This window comes from Phocoena phocoena, chromosome 3 (assembly GCF_963924675.1).
Source record: "Phocoena phocoena chromosome 3, mPhoPho1.1, whole genome shotgun sequence".
Lineage (NCBI taxonomy): Eukaryota > Metazoa > Chordata > Mammalia > Artiodactyla > Phocoenidae > Phocoena > Phocoena phocoena.
This window is the reverse complement of record NC_089221.1, coordinates 39,654,817-39,676,373: the sequence shown is the minus strand read 5'-3', so window position 1 is coordinate 39,676,373 and position 21,557 is coordinate 39,654,817.

Genomic DNA, 21,557 nt, shown 5'->3' with positions numbered 1-21,557 from the left:
CATGATTGGTGATTAGGTCTAAGTTTAGGTGTTTTGTCTGGTCTTTGAATTTGAACTGCAGTACACCAATGTAGCCTCAAATACATTTTGGATTCAATTTTGTAATTCCTTTTCTTGCTAATTAGCAGTAAGATTTTGAATTCCTATTTAAAAATCAGGCTTTGTAAATGCCTAAGCCTCAATTGTATATGCAAATTCCACACATTTTCATACTGTGTGGAATAACTGCATATGCAAACAGGTAATTTGACAGTTAATGATTTATTTGCACGTGCAAACCCTCAATTTTAACATACAGATGCCAATTGGTACATGTAAATAGTATTCCATGTGGACCCTATTTGCCCAGTGTTTTTTCTCTTTGTAAAGAAACCAGCCTTTAAATATATTTTTTCCATTACAGAAAATCTGTTCGTAATCTAGGAATTTTATCTTCAAGAAAACAAAATTTGATTATTTTAGTCTCAAACTTACTGGATTAGCTATATATATATATATATATATATATATATATATATATATATACACACACACACACACACACACATGTGATGGCAGTGTATGTTTGATTAAAAATATAAAATCATGGTGCAGCTGATCCTGTATTTATCGTTTTAACACTTTTCAACCTGAAATAACATAAAAGCTTTTTTTCTTCAAAAGACCAATAGTTAAAGGGTGTTGATTTATGTAAATCAATAATTTATCAACTTGCTGTCTTTCCTTGCTGCCAGCCAGATGCTTCTCACTTTGCTCAGACAGACAATGTCAGCTGCAACACATAATGGCCTCTGCTTCATGTAGAAATAAGAATATAAATATTTTAAAAATCCTGCTACAGGAAGTAAGGTGGGTTGGGGTGGGGGATGAGAGATTTTATTGGTTTATTGTGAGAGTAGAACAAGTCTACATATTTTATAGGTTGGTTTTATCAGGAGTGGAGGCAGGGACATCTCTTAGCCTGATTTTTATCTCCTAACAAGGCTGACAGACCAAAGTCTTTTCATAGCAATTTGTTGAAGACATCTGGTGAAGCTTTCTAAGGGATGAACACACTGCAGAGTGTTCCTCTGGTATCGGTTGACATGGCAACCAGTAAGAGACTATTCAACATCAGTAGGTTTCAAAAAGGTTGAGGCCTAGTTGAAAATCCATTTGGGCTCCTACCTGCAAAATTCTTTTGAAAATGCACTAAATATTTTCTTAGGGCTCTAGAGACTGAACCAATATGTACACGAGTGGCACCTTCAATCTTAAATAATTTTCAAAACATGGGATTAATGATTCCAGTCACCAGAGGTATTACAGAAGACCTGGAATTGCTGGTCCTGTGCTGGAGAGGATATTAGTAGAAATATGGTTGTTGTTTCCCTTTGTGTCTTATTATTCAGGAAACAGAAGTGTTATTTTCATATTTCTATAAATTCTAAGTTAATAAGGCCAAATGAATGAAAGAAAATCTTCACGGGTTATTTTTTAAATCAAATATATTTATCCCAAAGAATTAAATATGATTTTTTTAATGCTGAAACTAAATCATCTATTTTAAAATATTTGTGGCCTCAGGACATTTTAATATAGATTTGTTTTTTCAAAAAAAATATTACTATGTTATACTGGAATACTCTAGTTCAAGAGATGCTTTTTATAACATTATTATAAACCAGTTTAAGCAATTTGTTTTGCTGTCAATTAAGTGATAACTCTTTGAAAATCAAATAAATACTAAGTTTTTGTTGATATACACACAATTTTCATAAACTCTAACAAAGCTAAAGTAACATTAACTAAAATAAAAAGTTCCCATGTTCTTTTATCCAAAATACTTGTATTGCATTGTAGATTTATAGCCATGGTTCTAAAATGAAAAGAAGAAAAAGTGAAAGAAATTTCTAAAAACATGCCCTAAATATATATAAATGAGAAAAATAAATCTTAACATGATACATCATTGCCCTGACCATGAGTTAGAATTCAAGTATTTCATTTAAATTATCCATTCAACAGAGGGTAGTCATCAAACTTAATTTTTAAGTAAAATGATGTTAATTAAAATTTAATTAATAATGTTCTTGAATGATTGGATTTCGATGGCCCATAAACCTTGTGCACTGGAACCCAATAACAACCACCACGACCATTGCCACAATTATTTAGAACAGATCTGTACCAAAGCTACATAATACAAGTGCTGTTCTCTAACCCCTCCCTTCCCAGACAGTGTGAGAATTAAGATGATCCAGGAAGCTCTGTTAAGTTGTTTGATATCAAGCCATGAGGCATATTCAAAGAGGAATTTATTTGTATAATATACAAATAATTGTAGTTATACTATATTACATTTTATTGCTTCAGCAGCAAAGGAAAACAGTGATTCAGTCTGCTACAAGGGACAGGAAGCCAAAATATCTGGATATTTATCCTGGTTCTACCCTTGATCTTCTGAATGAGAGGGAACCCCTTCCTTTACCCAACGTCTTAAATTTCCTCTCAGGAGAATGGGAAAAATCAGGTCACCCTTGCTGCTTTCACCGAATTGTGGTAAAGAAGGTAATTTTGTATGACAAGGTTTTGAAAAGTATAAAGTTCTAAAGTATAAATTGACATTGTCACTAATAAAGTCAGGCATGTATAAAATTGAAATTTTTGGATAAAAATATTTCACATAATTAAATAATACCATTTAATTTCTGAGGCACTTAGAAATTCAATACTTTCCTAGCTTCACCAGTGAGCACTGAAGAACTTTTTCTCCTGGGTCCAAAAACAAAAGATGTTTTCTCAGCTCTCTCTTTTCTTCCCTTCCTTTCTCCCTCTCTCTCTAGCTCTCTCTCTCTCTCTCTCTCATCTCTAACTCTTTGAAAATTGCCCGGGTAACTACTACCTGCTCTGCCATGACTGCAAGACCACTAGAAAAGGAAAGTCTGCTCACTCTCCAAAGTCCATTGATGTGGGACCACTTCCCTTACAGTCCGCTGGCACACACTGCCAATATTCTGTTCAATACAAATGAAGAAACAAGGCTGAATGAAGCTAGGTAATTAATCCAAAATTATAACTGTTGTGAAAGGACTTACCCATGCTTCCATCTGTCTCCAATGTTGTATGCATTTGAGCAAATCAGAAGAGCCAGAGAAGAGGCTTTTTCCTTCATATTTATTCAAATAAACAGTGAATGTTACCTATGAATCAATGAATAATTTATGAGTAATAGTCAAAGGAGGAATCTGTTCTGACTTCTGGCCCTTAGACCCCTAAACTGACTATACAAAGCAAGTCTTAACAGCTCCCAGAATTCTAGACCACTCTTCAGGCATTTAAGAGATGATATAGGTCATTGCTGCTAGAAAGGCTACAAAACTCTCAAGTTAATGGCTGTTGATTCACAGTGGGGGTTGTTCTGCACCCGCACATTCTGCTGTGAATTTTGAAACCAAAAAGCACTGGCAATAAATGGCACACAGAGCCTCGGTTCTTCTGCTCGGCCCCACTTCTCATTTTCCACCCCTTGATAATTGTGCTCCCCATCCCACCAGCAGATGCATTCTACTCCAATTTTTTGACACAAGACCTTCAATTCAGTGGATTGAGAGACAAAAGATAGGAAGAAATAGACAATCAGCATGACATATGAATGTAATTTAATGGACTAAAATTAAATTTACAACATATGTTGACTACATGGCCCCAGGGAACTGACATTTGTGCATCATGGCTTGCTAAACTTGTTGCAGACATGACTGCAAAGACGGAGTTTATCTCCAAGATGCAAAAGTTCCAAAAGCCAAGGGACTTCAACTAAACTTCCTTTGAATCATTTTCCAGGATGCCAGGAATATCCTGTTACAAACCACAGTGGAGCTCACCAATGAAAGTTTGGGTAGAAGAGAAATTGATAATATGTCCTGGTATCTATTCCATTAAATGTTAAGGCTTCAAATGTGTTATTTCATCATAGCTTCAACCACCATATGCACAGGACTAAGTGCTCCAAACCGAGAACTGAAGATTTATCTTGCACCTGAATCTACCCACTCTTCCCCCCATAATCTTTATTCTAGACAATAACAGCGTGATATATTTAGTTTTTAGCAATTTACCACCCTTAAAATGCATATAGCCCATTTAGCTAAAAAATGGAAGGAGGAGGACAGAAGTCAGCATGGATCAAAAGCACACCTAATAGATCAATAAATTGTAAAAAGGAGGGATATTATACCATGATAGTCTCATAGTGAGTCAGATACCAGTCCCTGGTCATATAAGAATATGGTGGTTTCCTGGAGTTCCCTGGTGGCCTAGCGGTTAGGATTCCGTGTTTTCACTGCCCTAGCCCGGGTTCAATCCCTGGTCAGGGAACTGAGATCCCTGAAGCTGGGGCTGGACACACATGCACATGGGCAATCCAAAGAGAGAGGCCGGTGAATTCCCTGGTGGTCCAGTAATTAGGACTCCAAGTTTTCACTGCCAACGGCCTGGGTTTGAAATAAGATCTCCCAAGATGTGCAACTCCACCAGAAACAAAACAAAAACAAAACAAAACAAACAAAACAACAACAACAAAAAAAAAACCCCAGAGAGGCCAGTGTTTCACAAACATGAAAGATGAAATGGCAATGAGACAGTTTGCTCTTGCTGGAGAAAAATTATTATATTATGAATTAAATGAGATTTTGCTATCACCCCTGAGACATGCAAAGGCATGCACTAAAGTGCATATTTAATGAAATATTCTGAGGTAATTTTTCATATTTGACCTAAAAGGTGCCCTGCCTCCCCATCAGTGGAACCATAACAATGATCTCAAATGGTTGCAGAAATAGAGCTTGATGAGGAGAGGCAGCGTGGGATGGTGGAGAAAGAAACCACTCAGGTGGACCTCCAACCTTAGTCTGTTGAGAACTCGCTGAGAGCCTGGGCAAGTCGGGTCATGACCTTAAGGCTTAGTTTCACTGTTTATAGAAGTAGCTTGGAGATTCTGTCCATCTCTCTGAACTTCTACACCATTGTTATGGTTGTTTTTCTTGCGAAGGTGGGGCAGGCTGAGTTTTTTGCAAAGATTTGGAGCCATATTCATATTTCTCTTCAATTAATCATTTCTCAACTAAATAATTACCCATCAGTTGAACTGAGGGTCCTCTATTCTCCAACTTCAGAATATCTTATTCTAATGAAGTCATTAGCTTTAACTCATGTCGATCTTTGCTTTACAGTTGCAATTTTTCTAAATGTTCAAGAGACCCTGGGTACCAAAAAATAAACTTTTTCCTACTTCTTTTTGGTTTTTTTGGTTAAAATTTTTTGTTTATTTGATTTATTTGTTCTAGAAATACATGGATTAATTTACTCAGCCAATAAAATCACACACACACAACAAATTAATTAGAATCTTCAATATTCTTATCACAAAAATGAGGGAAGATCAGAGTGGCCTCAATTTGAAGTTAAATCCTAGGTGGACCTTAGAATCTAACAATGAAGAATATGTTACTTTCACACTTTTATAAACTATGAACCACTGTTATCCAGCTTAGAGACTCATTGGAACTGGAGACTCAGAATTTTACCACTATCCTGAATGCCTTAAATGCAAATTAACAATACCAAGGTTGGGTTTCAAAGTATAGTTCTCTTGTTCTGTTTGTTGATAATTCTAAAATTTGAATTAGATTCTTCATAAAGTCATACTCTTTAAACCCAGAGAACACGTAAGAAAAAAATTAATAGGTTTTTACCTGACTTTGATCAACAAACATTTATTAGGTACAGAGTACATTATCATTGTATCAAGTGCTGGGAATATAGAAGAAAATAAAACTATGGAGCCTTCTTACATGGGGCTGTATGGAGGAGGGGCACCCACTGACTGCAGAGCAATGCCCCCAGTGTTAAGAGAGCATGAAATAGGAACTGATCTGTTCTGTCTGAGAGGTCACAGAAAGGTTACCCAGAGGAAGTGCTGCAATCTAAAGGATGGATGGGCCTTAGTTGGATAGAAAAGGAGCAAGAGGAAAGGAATTCTAGGCAGAGGGAGAGGCAACTGACAGAAGAGCTGAAGCTTTGGGGAGAAGGAATATGAAGTAATCTGAAGATATATTCTAGAATATAAATTTAGAAAAATCATCTGTGACCTTATTGTTCAGGACTTTGGATGCCATGCATGGACTTTGAGATTTATTCTCTTAGAAAATGAGGAGTGTAGGTGAGAATAGTTCTAGTACCTCAAGGAAGAAGAGATGAATCAAGAGTTTCTCTCTGCCCTGCAAATTTGAAGTCTTCACGTGGAGGACAGGGACATTGGAGAAAGCAGTGGGAAAGGCATTAAAATAAAGCCCCAAGGATGGCGCTGGCTTGCATTCATTTCGTTCATGTAATGAATGAATCCTAAGAGCTACATCTGAAATGATGAATAAGAATTGGCCCTGAGCCACATTTAATGTCTCTGGGTCTCAACCTCCTCATCTATAAACAGAGGGCATAAGGCTGGCTCAGTTGTTCTCAACCTCAGCTGCCCATCAAAATCAGCTGGGGAGATTTTTAAAATATCAATGCCTGGGATCAATGTTAAATCAGTGTCTTTGGGTGGCTGGGGGTGTGCAGGATGGGAGAGTCGCCCGGTTCGTTGTTTAATGTTCCCCAGGTGATTCTAACGTGCAGCCAGGATTGAACACTACTGAATAAGATAATCTCTGAGGTCGCTTTCGTTTGTGAAGCTGATATTCAATACTAGCCCAAGTAGAAATTGCAAAAAACAGATAACCTGTTCATCGATGTCTTCCATACTGTGAGCACTTCCCATTCCTGTACCTGAAACCCAGTGTCCTCGTGCTCCCCAGGAAGTCCCACTAAGATGCTTACTCGTATCTTGGAAAAGTCAACTACTGAAGACTTCTGTCCATTGTCAATAAAAAAATATGCCTGGCTGACATGTAATCTATCAGAGAGTGATCTCTGCTGAGAAGCTGTCTTTTTGATTAGTTTTTAACAAAGGTCTTTCTCAGTTTACTCCCCTTCACCCTCCTCAATTTCAGGTAAACAACTCTCTTAACTAACCCTTATTTGCTCTTCCTTATCCCTGAGTTTTTCGTGTGTAAAATTTTACATGCCCTCCATCCCCTTCATACATGCCACCTCCTATTCAAATTGTATCCAGTTTTCCAAATCCAGTTCATGTACTATTTTATGAAATCTGCCCAGACTTTGCTTTCCTGAATTTATATCACTATTCTCCAGTAATATTTGCATATCTCATCTATTTTATAATCAATTTTATACTTAATTATTCTCTCTCTGTGAGATCCCTTATTGTTGTCTAAACTGTTATTCAAATATTCATCAATGTTTACCTTCTTTGGGAAGAATTACATAGGAAAAAAATTAAATAAGAAAATTATATAGGATATTAAATTTAATTAAATAGGTATAGAGGTTGAAAGAATTTTTAATCTGCCAGGAGTTATAGAAATGTAACTTACAATCCATTCATTTATTTATTTGATGTATATTTATCAAGGACCTACAATCTACTGGTCTTATTTCAGGTGCTAGAGATTCTGGAAAAAAAACCCAAAACATCCTGGAGACATGCATATGTACTAAAGCTTGGCAAGGCCACAGATAAGAATGAATGGATAGGTGGATGGATAGAGGGCCTCTTTGGGCCGTGTGGATATCCTGGATGATTTATGTTAAGGCTTTACATAGGCTTAGAATAGTTCGTGTGAGCCCATTTCCTCATTCTTGGAAGTGGTAAGACTATATCATTCTTTTTCAGAGAAAAACTGAATTGACTTAGGATTCTAGCAGAGTACCAAGAAAGCATGGCAACTCTATTGTACTGGCTTTCAAACAGGTTATTCCTACTCCTTATCATATATCTGTAACCTTCCTCAATTTGTGTGTACAAGGAGTTCTTTCACGTTTGATTAATATTTTGTTATAGGTATTAGATTTATTTTTGTAAGAGAAGTAGCTTTAATGGTTTAAAAATTTTGGTATATATATATATATATATATATATATATATGGCTTGACTTTACTAGGATTGTAAAATTTTCCTTAGTGTCAATCTCCCACAAATATTTCAAGGAACATTGCTGGCTAAACATCAATTTGAATAAAACATCAACAAATTAAATTGGAAAACACTTCTTTGCAGTTATAATAAGATAAAAAGTCAAAAGAGGATAATTAAATTATTTGTATTTTGATAATTTCCAAAGGAAATGGCAGACAGTACAACAGAGTTGACAAGGTACACTAAAAAGTCCTGTCAAACGTTCCTTAAAAAACTAAAAATAGAACTACCATATGACCCAGCAATCCCACTACTGGGCATGTACCCTGAGAAAACCATAATTCAAAAAGAGTCATGTACCACAATGTTCATTGCAGCTCTATTTACAAGAACCAGGAGATGGAAGCAACCTAAGCGTCCATTGACAAATGAATGGATAAAGAAGATGTGGCACATATATACAATGGAATATTACTCAGCCATAAAAAGAAACAGAATTGAGTTATCTGTAGTGAGGTGGATGGACCTAGAGTGCATCATACAGAGTGAAATAAGTCAGAAAGAGAAAAACAAATACCGTATGCTAACACATATATATGGAATCTAAAAAAAAAAAAAAAAAAGGTTCTGATGAACCTAAGGGCAGGACAGGAATAAAGACACAGACATAGAGAATGGACTTGAGGACATGGGGAGGGGGAAGGGTAAGCTGGGATGAAGTGAGAGAGTGGCATGGACATATATACACTACCAAATGTAAAATAGATAGCTAGTGGGAAGCAGGCACAGAGCACAGGGAGATCAGTTTCGTGCTCTGTGACCACCTAGAAGGATGGGATAGGGAGGGTGGGAGGGAGATGCAAGAGGGAGGAGATATGGGGATATATGTATATGTATAGCTGATTTATTTTGTGAAATTAACACGCCATTGTAAAGCAATTATACTCCAATAAACATGTTTAAAAAAAATAAAGTGGTAAAACAAAACAAAATGAAAAAAGTTCTGTCAAGCTCCTTCCACACACATGAGCATAGTAAGGTTTAAATTTGATGGAAAGCCACCAGCCAGTTCTCATAAAATCAAACCCAGTTCACCATTTCTGCTGCTGACAGGAAATGTCATTGCTAGGAAATAAGGCAACAAGCTGCTGTCTCCAAGGTATCAGCGCCTCAGAGACAGATGAGGGGAAGGGGTTCATGTGTAAACAGAAATGACCTGTGCCGCAGAAGAATATGTGTGATTTCCTGGAGCTTGTTTGTGTCTTACTTGGCTAGAAGGGCATTGGAACAGTCTTAGGGGAAAGTATTCTGCTCCTTAAGGCAAGGTGGCTTATTATCAGAAAAGAAACAATAATAAATGGAAGAAAAAGAGCCAGAGTGGTGATTTTTCAAACTCGGGGGCAGGTAATAAGTATCCATGAGACACTTTTGTACACTGTGTCATATTGAAACTCACTTTAAAAAGTGCATGTGTGTATGATTTGCACATAAACTTTCCCATAAGAAAGCACTTTGAGTCTTCTAGCCACAAAAAACTGGGTGTATATTGAGAAGAAATATTGTAATTTCATGTATGGGAGTGTGTGTGTGTGTGTGTGTGTGTGTGTGTACAGAATAAATATGTATACTATGTTAGTTTATATAATTCACATTGTTTGCATATACAGCTACAAATTCGATAAAATATTAAAATATGCAGGCTGGAAATTTTCAAGTGTGTGCACACATCCAATCTATGTGAGAGCACATATCTGTGATCAATTTGTATTTCATATGTCTTAGCTAGGGATTTGTACTTCGGCAAAAAGGGTTACAGAGTCCATTAGCTGATCTGAATTTATGACAGTACATCTCTTGATGTTCAGCTATGACAGGAATTACTCTCCTCTAATGAGTAATAAATGTGGGTAAGTCATGTGTCCCATTGGATTACTTGGCTAAAATCACATTTAGAAGATGGCTAATTGTCTAAAATTTATCCAAATACAATACAAATTTTATTGCCACTAATTGCCTTTGCAGGTTTTGGAGCATTAAGCATATTTACATGTACTTTTCATAGCACTCCTATGCACATGTAATGCATGAATAGAATAGTCATGACTATCCAATTTAAACTTTTCAGCTATTTTGGTAATTTAACATTAAATCATTATGACAAAATATAACTTTCAATTTTTAGAGCTGTGACAAATTGCATTTTTAAACTAAATGTTTTTGTCATGGGTAGTCTATTATTATTGTTATTATTATATAATAATATATTATTATTATAATATAATAACTATTATTATTAGTTATTATTATTGCAGTTTTGGCACGACTTAATTGTAATATCAGTGTTATCAACAAGTAAGAACATATTGTAATACTTGTTAGTCCTATTGTAGATTTATTTGTATTGCCATTCTAAGTCAGCTGAACTATTTTACCCAGTGCCACCATACTAAACAGCTATTTGCAAAACTTTTATATTAATCCCTTATTTGAAATTGCATATATAAAATTAGTGTTTGATGCTGAATAAACAAATTTTTAAAGCATAGAAAATATGTATGAGAGATAACATAGCTAAATATGTAAGAAAGTCTACATTTTAAAAAGATTTCTATAGGAATTTTAAAGTTTTTCCTTTATTAAACAAGTTCATAAAATAATAAAATAAATATTCAAAGGGTTTGGGCTGAGATGTTTTCATATTGAAATACAGTAAGTCCCCTACATACGAACGTTCAAATTGCAAACTTTCAAAGATGGGAATATGCATTCCCATGTCCAACCACGTAAGTTGATTCACGTGTCTGGCGTACATTACCACGTGTGTGCATCCTCTACAAGCGGTTGTGCTTTTGTGTACTTTACTGTACGGTACTGTATAGAGTACAGTAGTACAGCCTCTTTATTTCAAACCCAGGATGTCTGGAAGCAAGCGTAAAAGCAGCAGTGATGTAGCTGGTACTGCTAAGAAGCGCCAGCTGTTGTACTGTACTACTGTACTTTTCAAGGTACTGGACTGTAAGATTAACAGTGTTTACTTTTCTTGTTTGTTTTTTATGTATTATTTGTGTGAAAAGTATCGTAAACCTATTACAGTACAGTACTATGGAGCCGATTGTGTTAGTTGGGTACCTAGGCTAACTTTATCGGACTTACAAACAAATTGCACTGACAAATGTGCTCTCAGAACAGAAGTCGTTCATGTGTAGGGGACTTACTGTATTCTTCCTTATGAAAATATCCAAGGTAAAAAAGATTAGATTGAGAGATAACAATAAAAAAGAGAATAAAATATATGAATACATATTTTATCAACTGAAAGTTCAGTGAGATAGCAAGTTGAGGTCAAATGGCAGTTTCATCCTATGTTCCTATTCCAAGCATATAGAAATAATTGATAGCTTATAAAAAAATATAAATACACAATGGGGTTTCTATACCAAAAAGAGACATGACTGTGGATCAGAAACAGAGAGGGGGACTTCCCTGGTGGCGTGGTGGTTAAGAATCCTCCTGCCAATGCAGGAGACATGGGTTGGATCCCTGGTCCTGGAAGATCCCACTGCTGTGGAGCAACTAAGCCTGTGCACCACAACTACTGAGCCTTTGCTCTAGAGCCTGTGAGACACAATTACTGAGCCCTCGTGCTGCAACTACTGAGCCCATGTGCTGCAACTACTGAAGCCCACACGCTCTATGGCCTGTGTGCTACAACTACTGAGCCCGTGTGCTACAACTACTGAAGCCCATGGGCCTAGAGCCCATGCTCTGCAATAAGAAAAGTCACCGCAATGAGAAGCCTGTGCACCGCAACAAAGAGTAGTCCTTGCTCGTTGCAACTAGAGAAAGCCCATGCACAGCAACAAAGATCCAATGCAGCCAAAATATAAATTAAATTTAAAAAAAAATAAAAAAGAAAAGAAACAGAGAAGGAACCCACGGTGTGAGTACGGACTGCTTACTAGAAGCCAGACCTTGAAACAAGTCATCTCAGTCTGGTCCCAAAGCCCAGGTGAACATGGAGGGAGCTGGATGGTCAAAACTGTAGGTTCCCCCATGAGGTCTCATTCTGTTTGCTTGTGAATAGGACCTAGAATGCCACCTACCAGGCTGGGGAAGAGACAGAGTCACCCAATGGGAATAAAGATCCATGCCAGGATGTCCCATGTTGCCACATCAGCAGCCTGATCTGCTACATGGTAAACCTGGGCTCTAAACAACTTAAAAACCTAATACAGGGAGAAGCACACTAGAGAAAAATCCCTGGAGAGATGAGTGACTAAAATGAATTAAAACCATGTGAGGAAATTCAGTAACATGAAAGAGAGAAGATGGACTCAACAGGCTTAACAAATTCCTATCTAAGGAAATAATGATAATGAAACAATTTGGAAAAGATTATATAATATAGACTCTTTAAATTTTCTATAGCTATAATAGAGGAAGTAGTCCCCATGAAATAAGAGAAACACAATCCATCAAAAAGTAAGAAATTATTATTTTAAAAGTATAGGTTTCTGTGAAAAATAATCTATTAGAAATATTAGTAATGAAACATATGGTCAAAATAGTTTTTAAAAGAATAGATGAGTTTAAAGTCACCCAGAAGCAACTAAAGAAATAGTTATTAAATTAGAGTACAGGGCTTCCCTGGTGGCACAGTGGTTGAGAGTCCGCCTACCGATGCAGGGGACACGGGTTTGTGCCCCGGTCTGGGAAGATACCACATGCCACAGAGCAGCTGGGCCCGTGAGCCATGGCCGCTGAGCCTGTGCGTCCGGAGCCTGTGCTCCACAGCGTGAGAGGCCACAACAGTGAGAGGCCCGCGTAACCCCCCGAAAAAAAAAATTAGAAGATAGAACCTAGGATACCTGCAATAATGTACCACAAATAGATAGAAAATCTGAAAGAAAAATTGATATTCTAAGATTAATTAAGAAGTTCCATTTCATGTTTAACATTTCAGAAAAAGAGAATGGGAATAAATTTACATAGAAAATATTCAAAAGTTTCACAGCTAAGAACTGTCCATACTAAAATAACATCATATTGAAAAAGCCCGAAAGTATGGTAATTATGTTCAATTCACATCTGAACATATCATAACAAAATTGTAGGATATCAGAGATAAAAGAAATCCTAAAAGCCACAAGAAAGAAAAATTGTGTTGCTTACAATGAATGTCAAAAAGACCAACAGCAGATTTCTCATCAGCAACTAGGATACCCGAATACAGTAGAGTGATAGTTTTAAAACCATTATGAAGAAATAAAACACATAAACTTAAATTTTTTTACCCAGTCAAATAATTATTTCAGAGAGATGGGCATTTGTTATATTTTCTGACTGCCTCTTTGTTGCTTCAAGAAGCAAGAAGTAAAATGAAAATAGGAAAACTGTGAGGCAACAGGCAAAGATGAGAAAAAAAATTAGTAGAGTCCAATAGTAAACCGAAATGAATAGAGATCACAATAAATTAAGAAAATAAAATATACAAATTTGGCTATATTTAGCTAAGGGAATCTTTGTTGTTTCTGAGTTTTCTACTCCTTTTGTGAATTCTCAAAACTTGTATAATTGGATTTAAAATGATATTAGAAACATTAATAGCAGAAATAAAACTGAAGAAAATCAAATCAAACATTAATATCAGGTAAAAAGTACAGAAAATTGAAGACTAAAGTAAAAAAGTAGGAATTGTAAATAATGAGTAAGAAAAAGATTTAATGATGATAAAAAATGATAACTACAGAAGAAAAAGATAGAAGATAGTCTAAATATTTACAAATTGGTGTCCCTAAACAAGATCAGAAAAAATTAAATTGAAGTAATAATCAAAGTCACAAGAAGAGAATTTACTACCCAAGTCTTCAAATTATGCAGAGAATTAAAATACATGCATATCGGTTACATTTTCTGAAATTCCAGAATAAAGAAACTATAAAGAAGCAAAAAATTGTCCTTAAAAGAACAAAAATTAAGCTTGCTTGAGACTTACCTTTTATAACATTAAACACCAGAAGGTAATGGATTAAATAAAGGAGAAAATTGTAGGACTCAATTTTCAATATTCTGTGAAGTTGTTGGTAATAGAATAAAACAATCAAAAGGTACTTTGATTTATATAAAGATTCAGAAATTATTGTGCTTAAATACTTTTCCTGAATAAAGTCTCAAAGATTCAGTGTAACTGTTTGAGAAAGAAACCAAAATAAGTTGAAAATGGGAAAGCTGTATTAGAAAAGGACTGGTAATGATCATTGAAAGCAACCATTAAAATTTCAAAAAAGCTTAATTTTTATATATAATTTCAGACAAATTTAGTTGCTAAAACAAAAGAAGATAAATAATGTAAAATTTTAAAAAATAACATATTCCTCTGCGTCTGGAATCTCTAAGTGAAATAAACCATACCAGGAAATAGGAGAGGAGGGTAGAGAACTCACGTAAACAGAATCCAAAAATTCGTATTTTATTCAGGACCTGATAGGTAGAAAACTATTGTCTTAAGGTTTTGATGAAAAGGTAATCATGAAAAGAATGATAATCAAGATCTATTTTAATCAAATCCATATAAATCATAATGAAATAAATATTTGATCTAAATTATGATTTCTGAAAATAAACATAGAAATTATGTAAAATAGAAGGCATAAATATGTGACATACCAGTTGTGAAAATAAATATTAAAGGGTTAACACTTCAATTATAAGTTAAGCATTTCGGCCTCATTCAAAACCCAGAAATCCACCCATAAGCTATCTATAGGAGGTAACTCTAAAACAAAACAGCATAAAGGTTAAAAGAAAGAGAATTGCAGTAACATATCATAAATGTTATTTTAAAAAAAGTAATTGGGGTTCTATTTTAATATAGCCAAATCTGATTTTGCTTATGCCAGCTCTGGTGGGCCAGCACAGTCGGGGGATGGGAGGTGAACTCTTTTGTTCTTGTAAATGAAGAATAATATAACCATCGGAAGGAAAAAAAATGCAATATGGGCAGATTGTCTACCCAGAAACCCCAAGAAATCAATTACAAAAAATTTTTTTAAAAAAGAAACAAAACAGAGGAATGAGTTTAGTAAATTAGATGTTTCAGAAATCTAGAAGAGTTCTTAAATATCAGTAATAATACAATACAATGAGAAACATAATAGCATCACAGATCATTCTTCAATTTTCAAGTATAGGTGGGGATGCCCCAAATCTGTTTGCAAATTGCTGACAGTGATACCCACATGGCTAACATGTCTAGGAAAGTTTAACAGGAATGTGCTGTTGCCTGACCTGGCTGCTGCCACTGGTGACTAGATTTTCATGCAACACAGCACAGCCAGTATGGAGGAAGTTGCATGAATCTATAGAAAATTTTTTCCAGATTTCTTGTCTACATGGCAGTTTTCAAATTATAATTTTCATATACTTTGGTAACTAGGAATTTTAATTTATATATTCTAAAACTTTGACATATGTAGGGAAATTAAGATGATACAGCACTGAGGTAATAGGGACTGAAGGCCAGTTTAGTTGATCGGTTAAGAAAAACATATTAAATTCATATATACACACTAATGGTATGGTAGATTGAAAACCATAAGCAGGAAAGAGAAGAGATTTAGATTGTGAGTCTCAAGAGAAAAAAATCAACAAAATACTTTAGTTCGTATCTCAAGATATTGTGCATTTTGTTATTTAAAAATTTCTATATTATTATTCTGCTTTTCTATTATTTCTTATTAGTAGGATGGCAATTCCATTTGTAGTACTATATGTGAATTACTTTTGATTTTCTTTCCCTTTCATATAATACGTGCCATTAAAACATAACAGAGATCAAAAGGGTCATTGGGATTTCTAGTCTTTGCAGTCAATTTTCTGGAGTCTTCAGCAAAAGTTTAAAGAAAAGGAGAGGACGAATATAGAGAATTCTGAACTTGGGGACAATTCACTATAATTTAATACATGATTTGGCATGACAATAACTGGGAATGTCAAGGTTAGGGGATAAAAGGAAGAAAACAGTAGCTAAAAAAGGAAAGCTTTTTTTTTTTTTTTGGCAATCAATTGAAACAGGTTGAGTTGCTTAAAGGAGTTGTGACTGGTTATTATAGAAGTGAAAGGTCAGGTACAATGTGATAAAAGCTTTTTGAAATACTCACATGAATTCCCTTACTGCAAACCAAAATGCCATGTATTGACCAACATAATGTGAGTAGCTTGAAGAAATTTTGGTCAACAACCTGGTTATCCATTCCAAATGGTGGAAAAACTTGAAAAGCATGTGTTTCAAGTGTAAAATGAAGAAAAGAGCTAATCAGAAGATGGAAAATGTGGAAGGTGGGCTTTTTTGAATAGGGAGAATTAGAACTTAAACATATGTAAAAAGTGATGTAATGTTGAATGACAAACATGAATACAAAGGAAAAATTTTTTCCTCCGGAAGAGAAATGCATTAGTCCAGTTAGTAGAACTAATTCACACCATACAAAATAAACAGCAATTGGTTCAAGCAGTTAAGTCTAGAAAAATAAAAACATAAATATTTTAAAAGTATATACACCCGTTATATTTTCTCAGAGAATGAAAGATATTTGAAAGGATATAAGATAACTATGAAAAAAGTAATCAGTCAAAAAGAGAAAAATATTAAACACTAAAATAAAAGACATAAAACACAATGGGAAAGTAATTTGCATTGTACAGACCAAAGTTACTTTTCCTACATGCAAAGCACTTACAATCACTAAAGCACACAGACACATATACATTGACATACAAGTGCAAGCATACACATAGAAAAATGATATATTTTCCAAAGAAAATATTCAAAGACAATAAACATGCAAACTATAGTTAACATTACTTGTAAGCAAAGAAATGAAAAGCAAAGATCACCAAATGAGGTATTGTTTTTATGTATCAATATGGCAATACAAAATAATCAGTATTTAATGTTGGTGAAAACGTCAGGCTGCAAGCATTCTTCACACCTGTGGGGTTGCATCTATTGATGCAGTTTCCCGGAAGAAAATATTTGAAAAGCTATATCAAATGTAATTTTGTAACAGGACTATACCATAAGGAAACCAGAAGACCCATACAAAAATATGACCTACAATATCATACACAATAGTCTTACATAAAAAACAGAGACAATCTAAATAACTGTCAGCTAACTATAATTTATATCTAAAACAGAGCATTCTGTATCTGTAAATATCATATTTAGAAAAATAGTTACATGAAAGAATATTTATGATACAAACTTAGGTTTAAAAAATTGTACTAAAATATTTTGTAGAGTAAAATCCAAATATATTAAATGTATTTTATAGGTGTGTATAGTAAAATATTAGCATATTGGTAATAGTAATTGCTGGTGGTAAATTTCGAGAATTTATTAAAGTTTATATGATAAATAAGCAATTACTGATAATCCAGTAAGTGTTCTATGGTTTTTAAAAAGCTGAAATAACTTTGAATTGTATCCAAATAAAAATAGGTAGACAGAGAGGTAGATGGATACACAGATACATGACACAGCAAATGCAGTGAAATGCTAGTAGTAGAATCTAGGTGATAGGCATATGGGTCTTCACTGTAAAAGTCTTTCAACTTAGTGGTATGTTTGAACATTTTCGTAATAAAATCTCACAAAAAATTTAAAGATATAGCAACAAAACTGTGATATGCCCACTATGATGTGTTAAAATTATATTTCTTTTTATTGCATTTATTGAAATATTGATGTATTTAACCTGAGCAAAATATTATTTTTATTAGTTTTAATACTCTGCTGGTTGGGAGTCAGAGGAATAAAAAGAGATTTTCACAGCAGCAAATTCATAGAGGATGAACAATAACAATGTTTGCCAGCAAATAGTTAAAATATAAGTTCATCTCTCTTTGAAAAAACTATAAAATTATATTATGTTATATATTATAAAACTATATTTTACTAAACTCAGTTCTTTGTAAGAACTTAATTTTTGCTTTGTTTTCCTAGTTTTTCAAATCTGTTAATGCATATATGATCATTAATAGCTCCGAACTTTTACCTACTCAGGTAAGCAGGATAGTCCCTGCAGTGGTATTTTCCTCCCTAATTACGTGGAGCATTCTCCCCAAGTCCCTTACATGGGACCATTAGTTGGTCTGGGTTATTGCATGCTACTAAAGCTAACCACTCCAGGACTCAGGCCCTGCACCTGAGAACATCAAAGTGCATTGAGGCTAGGTTGCCACCACTGTCTCTTTCTTATGGTGCCACTGAGATAGTACTTCACTCTTCACATCTATGTCACCCTTGCCAATGAGGCTATTGTAAAGTGAAAACAAAACTTCCCCTTGTTCTATTAAATTCAGTTGGCATGCACAGCAAAGATGACTGGCTCCATCTGAATTTCAAGAAAATGTTACCTCCACTTAATTCATTGGCATCATTCCTTCTGTAGCCTCTCTTGTTTACATTGGAAGTCTATTCCCCTTTTTACCAGGCACTGGTGTGGCTGGAACTTCACTAGTACAACCTGAGAGTCCAGAGAGCTGGACTTCATTGCCACTGTCCCTGTCTTGGCTTTAGCATCAGTTTAGCTGCATATACATAACCACTGCAGTGCACGTTCCTGCCAACTCACCCTGACCAACCTCGAATTTGCAGAGACAATACTCCTTCCTTCTGTTTCATGTTTAAACAGCAAAATTTTAGAGACTTTAGGGAGAAAGTCCTTTGGGTTCACATTGACACAGTTATTTTCCTCACTAGCAAGTATCCACTCTCATTGAACCCAAAACCACCAGCTTCTTGTGGCCCTTCCATACTTGACCGTCATCCATACTTGAATCTGCTGAAGCTCTTGAGGGGTGGGAGGGGGGCAGGGATATTCGTATGAGGGGTATTCAAGAAGATCAACACCCAAGGCATCCATTCAGAGAGGTAAAAATAAGTTGTATAAGGGTGCTCTGTGTAGATGTACCCTGTTGTGTTGAGTATACCATATACAGATGTGTTCTGTTAAACTGGAAATACATACTTACTGTGAGTTATAAACTAAGAAAGGGAATACAAGGCAACTAAGGAATAGGTGGGCAGCCTCTCACACTTAACAGAATCTGTATATTTGATGAGATGCATCTCAGCAAGCCACTGGCAAGTGATGCCTTGTGAAATCTAGATGGTGAGTTGGTCAGCTAAACATCCTTTATGAGTTGTCTTTCTCTTTTCCATATGCACTGAGTAAATTTTGGAACTATTTTACATGTGACAATCTTCTCCCTGGAATGTAGCTTGATGGGAAGTCTCTTACATGTTTGTTACATGGGCTGAAGTCCCCTGCAGACACTGCCAGCATCTCAGTCCCCAAGTAAATGGGATAATTCAGCTCCCCACACTAGACTTATCCAAGTGCCAATTCCAGTCTAGCTGAGACTTCCCCTCCTGGTCAGGTAGCTCATGTGTCAACAGGTATAAACTAGGGCTAAGAATTTTGTGCAAAGACCTCACTGCTGTGTTCACCTTATTGTATTAAACCTACATACCAATTAATGTTTAGGAAATTTGATATTAGTGACCCAACTTTAGGATGGTTTATGTATTAATGGCTTACACATTTAGAAATCCTTTTTCTCCTCCTCTGATAACCAAACCTTCCCTCTTTAACATGGCTACTATAACCATTATCTCTTTTTTCCACTTGGCCTTGTACAGGCTCTACATTTTTTTTTTTTTTTTTTTTTTTTTTTGGTTATTAGGGTGGCTACCTGGAAGACAAGCCCTTCAAATGTAGCTCCCCAGCTTCTCAAAGCACACTAACTTGAGCCTCTCATCCCTCAAATAGAAGAACTCTACCTTGAAGATCCTAAAAGTAGAAACAATAGAGTCGAGTGCCCCATTGAAATCTAGGTGTGGTTTCCTTGGTGACTTAGAAAGTTAGGTAAATAACATAGGTCAGAGCACTCCTATTTCCAATCTGTGATAAGAGCTTAGAGACCAGGTCCTCTTCACTCTTGCACCCAACACAATGCTGTTGATACATTCCTGAAATATAACCCTAAACTAGGTGTAGATCCCAAAGACTGAAGGGTCTGCTTTGTACTACACCTGATAGATGGAAGATCTCTAATTAACCTGTTTGGAATATCCAGGAGGCTCAGTATCTGGCACTTTTGGATTATTTGCATTTTATACTAAGCATTTTTATATTCTAAAATTATTGTTTCTACAATCCAGAAGTTTTACTAAAATCATTAACACTTATTTTTGGTAAATGAAAATATCATTTTCAGGGGATTTTAAACTGTTAAAATATATTTTTTAAATGGTATTTTAGTCAAAATCTAACAGAGTTATACTTAAAAATAAGTCTAAATTACTGAGTTAATCACTGTTCATTATTTTTAATGCAACCAGAGTACATTGTGCCAAAACAAGTTTTCTAAATCAGATAAACATTGCCATAAGCACTAAAACACATATTTTAAAAATTTATAGCCATGGCTATACTACTGTGTAATTTGTAATTTGTGTTATTTGTGAAACTTCAAAATAACACTTGATTTTTTTACTCTTTCCATTAAGAGAAGTCCTATCTGATATCAAAAATATTGACTTCAATATTGTTTACCAAGTATGCATTACACTTTTTAAAAGAATAATCAAATAATATCTGAATTTGAAAACTGATTGAAGCACACTAGAGTGGAGAACATTTCCAACCACACAGAAATAACGAATTGTAATGATTTTCACTATTCTCAATCAAACTGAAAGTCCACTTTCTGATTCTGCTTCATTTTAAAAGCTCATTTGACTCAAATTAATTTTTCTTTGCCCATGTGCATGCCCTCTAATTTGACCAATGGCTCTTGCTAATTCACAGTGACAGGTTTGAATGATGTCATCACTTTTTTATTATTTCTGAATTCATTGAAAAATATGGTGAAACTATCATAATAAGAAGTACAATCCCAGGGAAGTCTTAACAAATGTCATTTCTAAGTTGTTTCCACTGAACAACTGTAAAATTTTGCTTCATCTTTTTTATATATTTATAGTTCAGTTAAAACCAAATAGTGCTGCCAGACCAAGGCCACAACTCATTTGGATAAGGCACTAAACTCAGCAAGGTCAGACAACAGTGCTCAAGGTCATATGACAAGTTCATAGCATAACTGGGGCTATAATCCCCCTTACTAGGGCTGCCCTGAATACTTACCCAGTGGTGTTTCATCAAAACAAAAACAATTCTGGGGACAGGCCTGTATTCATCTGGTCATAACTGTGACAGTGGTTTTTCTGGTTCTGTTATTTTATTTTTTATTGTTTTAATTTTTATTGGAGTATAGTTGATTTACACTGTTGTGTTAGTTTCAGGTGTACAGCAAAGTGAATCAGTTGTACATATATTATACATATATCCACTCTTTTATAGATTCTTTTCCAATATAGGTCATTACAGAGTACTGAGTAGTGTTCCCTGTGCTATACAGTAGGTTCTTATTTGTTATCAATTTTATATATAGTAGTGTGTATATGTCAATC